Here is a 5,243-nt window from a genome sequence, read left to right as displayed (position 1 = left end):
ATCTATCTATCTATCTATCTATCTATCTATCTATGTTAAAAAAAGTTGAAAGATACTGGTGTTGTAATTCCTGCCATATCCTCCCAATTCATTTTTGCCTTTGGTTAAAAATAAAAAGGTCAAAAAATAGATAAGAAAAGATTTTCAGAAACTAAACCAAATTCTGATTCCCAAAATTTAGGTGAAAAACATTTGAAAATATAGTCATGAGGATTTTTCTAAAATACCTAAGTGGCATTACCTAAAACATTAGTCATCCTAGCATCAAACTAGGAATGAAAATAGGAATGTATTGTGCAACATTGTAAATGAATCACATATGAAGCCTGTCAGCCCAGCCAAATATGGATTCTATCATAAAATTTACCTTGCTCTTTACATTCAACCTATATGAAGATACATAACAATTCCATAGCCTCTGTTTTGAAGCAGGTAAGGAAATTAAGAAACAGAAAAAATAGTTACAGATTGTGTAAGGTTATTTTCCTTAATCAACATAACCATACAATAAGCTGTGATAAAATCTACAGGCAAGATTATAAATTGCATAAATTGTGCATGCAAAGTAACTTGAGTTACAGAGAAAAGATTGGCAGAATTATAATAATAATAGTCTCCTTTTTGGAATAAAAATGATCGATATAAATATGCCTCTAAATTTAACAATTGTCAAAAATCACTACTACTCAATTTGTGATTCTAAATCTTGCAGAGCCTAAATTATCTTGAGAAAGAACTTTCAAAGCACTCTTTTGGGATGTCAAGAGATTTAATTAATCCAGTGTTCTTTTTAGTGTCTCATCTTGGTTTTCAGTTTAAGTCTCCCATAATTTTAAAATACCTTACAAAAAATCCCCATCAAGATATTCTAAAAAAGGGGGTACTCAAACTGATTTTTTTCCATCCACACAGTAGTTTATCAAATTATTCAGGAGAGCCTTATGAAATTTAAATATATTTAAGCTGCATTATTAGCTTTTGCATTCATGAAATACATGAACTATAAATCAAGAAATTTATCTCACCCATCATTCACCAAGGTTGTTACAGTAAGGCTCATCTTCTAGTGTTGGAACTTCTAAGATAAGCGGATGAGAATCGATTATCACAAACTTGATCAAATTCTGACTCCAGTTGCAACTTTTACAGGACTATTGATGAAGCAAATGCTTTCTGTTTTCCATGCACTTGATAATAAACACCAGCAGAAGCATTTTCTCTTCAAATAGCAAGGCTTGCCAGGCATCTTCACAGTGTTATGAAGCAAGTGTTCTCTTCAAGTCCCTTCCCCAGAATACACAGACAGACAGATACATACACACACACACACACACACACACACACACACACACACACATGATTATTCTCTATTCGGTCCTATAACATGTATGTTTGCCAACTGATTTTTAAATTAAGGTTTGTATCATCGATTTCCTCTATATAGCTCTTCTCTCAGTTTATTATACAGTGGGTGATATTTTAAAATCTATATAATTCAGTTTATCATTCTTTTTGACATTTGGCATACTGTAATAATGATAGCAAAATAGAAATTAGATGCAATGCTGTGCATTATTCTAAAGACTTCAGGAGAAGCACTTGTGATTTGAGTAGACTAGAGATTAAGATCTGTTCCAATGTGATTATAGATGGCAACATTTGATATAAAACTATCTTATTTCCTGACTTCCAGGATCCAGTCAGCAAACAGTAGGAAATTTGACAAGAAGGATAGTCAAATGGTGGCTGCCACACTTCTGATTTTCTGTTCATTGTTTCTGGTTTTAATGTTGAAAATGCCTGAAACTTCCAATCGTAGCTGCATACTGTGGAAAATAACTTATAGACACTTTTATAAAAGTTTCTTTATAACTTCTATCACTAACTCTATGATTTGAATATATTCATCTTTCAATATCTTATAAAGGATAAGTTAATAATATTGTAAAGAGGTATATGGAATCATTGTGAAGTATCATGTCTTACAATACTACAGCCTGCCTTTTCATCCTGTCCTTCAATGCTTTACATCATGGAGAAAGGATGTTTTCCACGGTAAAAAATAAGACATTTTAGTATACGTTAATAATAATTTTTTATAATGGAAATACTAAAAATCTTCATTTGAATTTGTATATTTGAATCAGAAAGAGGTAATATGTCAATTTGATATTTTCTTGAATTCCAAGTTTTTGAAATAGTATATTGTTAATTATCAGACAACTACTGATTGAAAGCAGGGTCAATGAAATAGCTGTGATATCTAGGTAGTGAAAAATGATTCTGGTATTTAATGACATGCTAATACTTGTCAGATGGCAAGAGCATGGATCCAAATGACAAAGTTGAACAGAGACAAGGATCTTGTGGCATGATAGATATAATTCTGGTCAGAAACTTGTCATTGTGCCTAAACATGGAATTGATTTATGATGAAATTCAACATCAATTAGAGATTAAGTGAAAACTGACCATACTTAAATATACTGTGTATTTCAATCAATCTAGAAACATACTAGTTTTTCACTGAATTTTTTACAAACTCAGTTCTATGAATTATGAATAAGCTTTTCATTGACAAAAAAGAGAGATGAAATAGTGAACCTTCAACTGATTTCCACTTCAACATTATGTAGGTTAGAAAAGTAAGTAGGACATTCTGCTTTATTAATTAATTGATAAGGAATTTTAAATATATGCCACATGAATATCAGGCCTAATGGAATGATAATTTATGACTCTGGGTATAATGTGTTTATACTGTAGTTAAAAGGCAAGACAAATAGGAATCATCTGGAAATGTAAGAGCAAAATAAAAATAGGATATAAAAATATCCCACATTCAACTAAGGAACACATTATAATTACAATTTAAATAAAGCCTGTAGATGATATCTAGAATCCTAGCTATTTAGGCAGCTGAGACCTGGACATTTACAGTTTAAAGCCAGTTTAGGCAGAAAAGTCTAGGAGAATCCTTTCCAATTAATGAGCAAAATGTTGTCACGGAGATGTGGCACAAGAGTAAGAAAGATAAACAAGAATATAAGGCCTTGAGTTCAAGACCTGGTATGGGCACAAATAAATCAAATAAAACAACAAAGGTTTTTTGCAAACTAAAAAAGTTATCAGAGATTGTAGCCTAAGGTTACACATAAGGGTAGGTGCAGGGACAATATTTTATATTATTTTAATTTAATCTATTAATGTTAGCAGTACTTAAAAGTGGCAAATATATTGGTGGTATGTTCCATTTACAATTAAACATACCAAGAGAACAATGCCAGATTAATGCTTTCATGGTCATAATTATAAAATTAAATGTTGTCAGATTTATATTATCATTCTATTGATAAGTTACTACAGAGAGCAGAGAAATTATACAGGCATGGATCCATTTATGGCAAACAAAATTGAGTCCTAGTTTTATTATTCATCCTAAGAGCTATCACAACGCACTGCAACACATACCCATTTACTCTAGGTAAAGAAATTTGATTTTTTTAAAATGTTGTTTCAATTGCTACCATAAAAGGCAGTAAATTGACCATGGCAGGATGACAGAAAATTTGAAAGAACATTCTACCCAGAAGTTACAGGAACTTAATCTTTCAATATGAACTTGTAAACTATTTTGCATCTATAGTTTCTTTCAGTTATTAAAGTCATTTTTCTTGGGAATACTGGTGTTAGTTTGTTCCTTTTAGGTTATAAGGCTCATAAACAAAATCAAGTAACTTTGATTTATTAAAAATAAGCACAGAGACTCCATCAACAAGTACATATATGTAGCCTAATCTCACATGTATGTGACATATAAAATAATAAGCCTCACTGGGAGAGAGGATAAAGTATTCATGGCTATAGGAAAGTTTGTCACTGACCAAAACACATTGGCAACTCGAAGCCATCATCTCATTTCTCTGTGCTGCCAATCAATCCCAGGGGTTCCTGAATGCTAGGCAAATGCTCTACTGCAGATAGGCATTCCCATCCCCAAACAGAGTCCTCTTTTAATAATAGTTTATTAGTACATATTTATTGTACAAGGGTTTCACTGTGGTATTACCACATAGAATGTACATTTATCAAGTTCAACTATGCTTGGGCTAGTTGAAGATTTTAGTTTAATGGGTTATGTCCAGAAAAACATGGTAAGAGAATAGCATGGTAGACAGAAGGCAATTTGTTAACTTTTTTCAATGAAAGAGTTCTGTTCCAAGACAACCAATTGAGAATCATGAATCTACCTCACCATGAAACCATATAATAGTGCAATAAAGAGAAAGACTCACTATGCCTTGGACTGTCCTCAATTCAGGAGTATATGTGCATTAAGCTAAAGAAAACATATTCATTCTAATTACTTTGGCCCTTATGAGTATGATAGGAAAAATGTATATGTTTTTAACAGAAATTTGACAATTTATGTTTCCACACTCTGATAGGTAAAGTGATAGGCTAGCCTCAAGTTTTAATGAATTATTCATTTTTAATAAATATGTCCTTCTAAATACAATATCTGATGTATGCACGAGTGTATATATAGGCAACAAATCTCCATTGAGAAGTTTTATAATAAAATGAGCTCCTATAAACCTATCACTGATACTTAAGTGCAAATGTAATAACCAGTATGAATAATATATTCCTTTAATCAAATCCCTGCTTAGAGACAGACGGGGTGATAGCCATAATGTGACCCATGCAGTGAATATCCTCTCTATATTTGTTTTGTTAATAATGATATAGATGATCAGATGAATAGTCAAAAAGATTCTATGCCATTCCCTCTTGAGAAATATTATTGCCAATAAATACTTTTAGAACACAAATTGTATAGAAAAATTTTCCATGCGTGTTCAGAAAAAATAAATGGGAAAAAATAAACAATTTATCAAAATTTACTCAAAGCCAGTTATAATCACTAATATTTTTGCCAGACCATCAAATATTCATACAAGCCATTCACAAATAGCCTTTTATGCAAAACAAAGGCAGCCTTCATGTTATATACCTTCAAATGTGAGGAAACTGATACAGAAAATGTATAAGTAAGCACTAGTGGCTCATATCTGTAATGCTATCTACACAGGAGGCTGAGATCTGAGGATTTGTCTGAACCCAGCCAAGGCAGAAAAATATCCATGAGACTATTATCTCCAATTAACTGTCTTCCCTCCCTGCAAATAAAATAAGTTATTAGTGGAGCTGTGGCACAAATGGAAGAGCGCCACCCTTGA

The sequence above is a fragment of the Dipodomys ordii genome, unplaced genomic scaffold, assembly GCF_000151885.1.
Source record: "Dipodomys ordii isolate 6190 unplaced genomic scaffold, Dord_2.0 Scaffold37, whole genome shotgun sequence".
Taxonomy (NCBI): Eukaryota; Metazoa; Chordata; class Mammalia; order Rodentia; family Heteromyidae; genus Dipodomys; species Dipodomys ordii.
The sequence above is the reverse complement of the archived record's forward strand: the minus strand, read 5'-3'. Positions refer to the sequence as shown.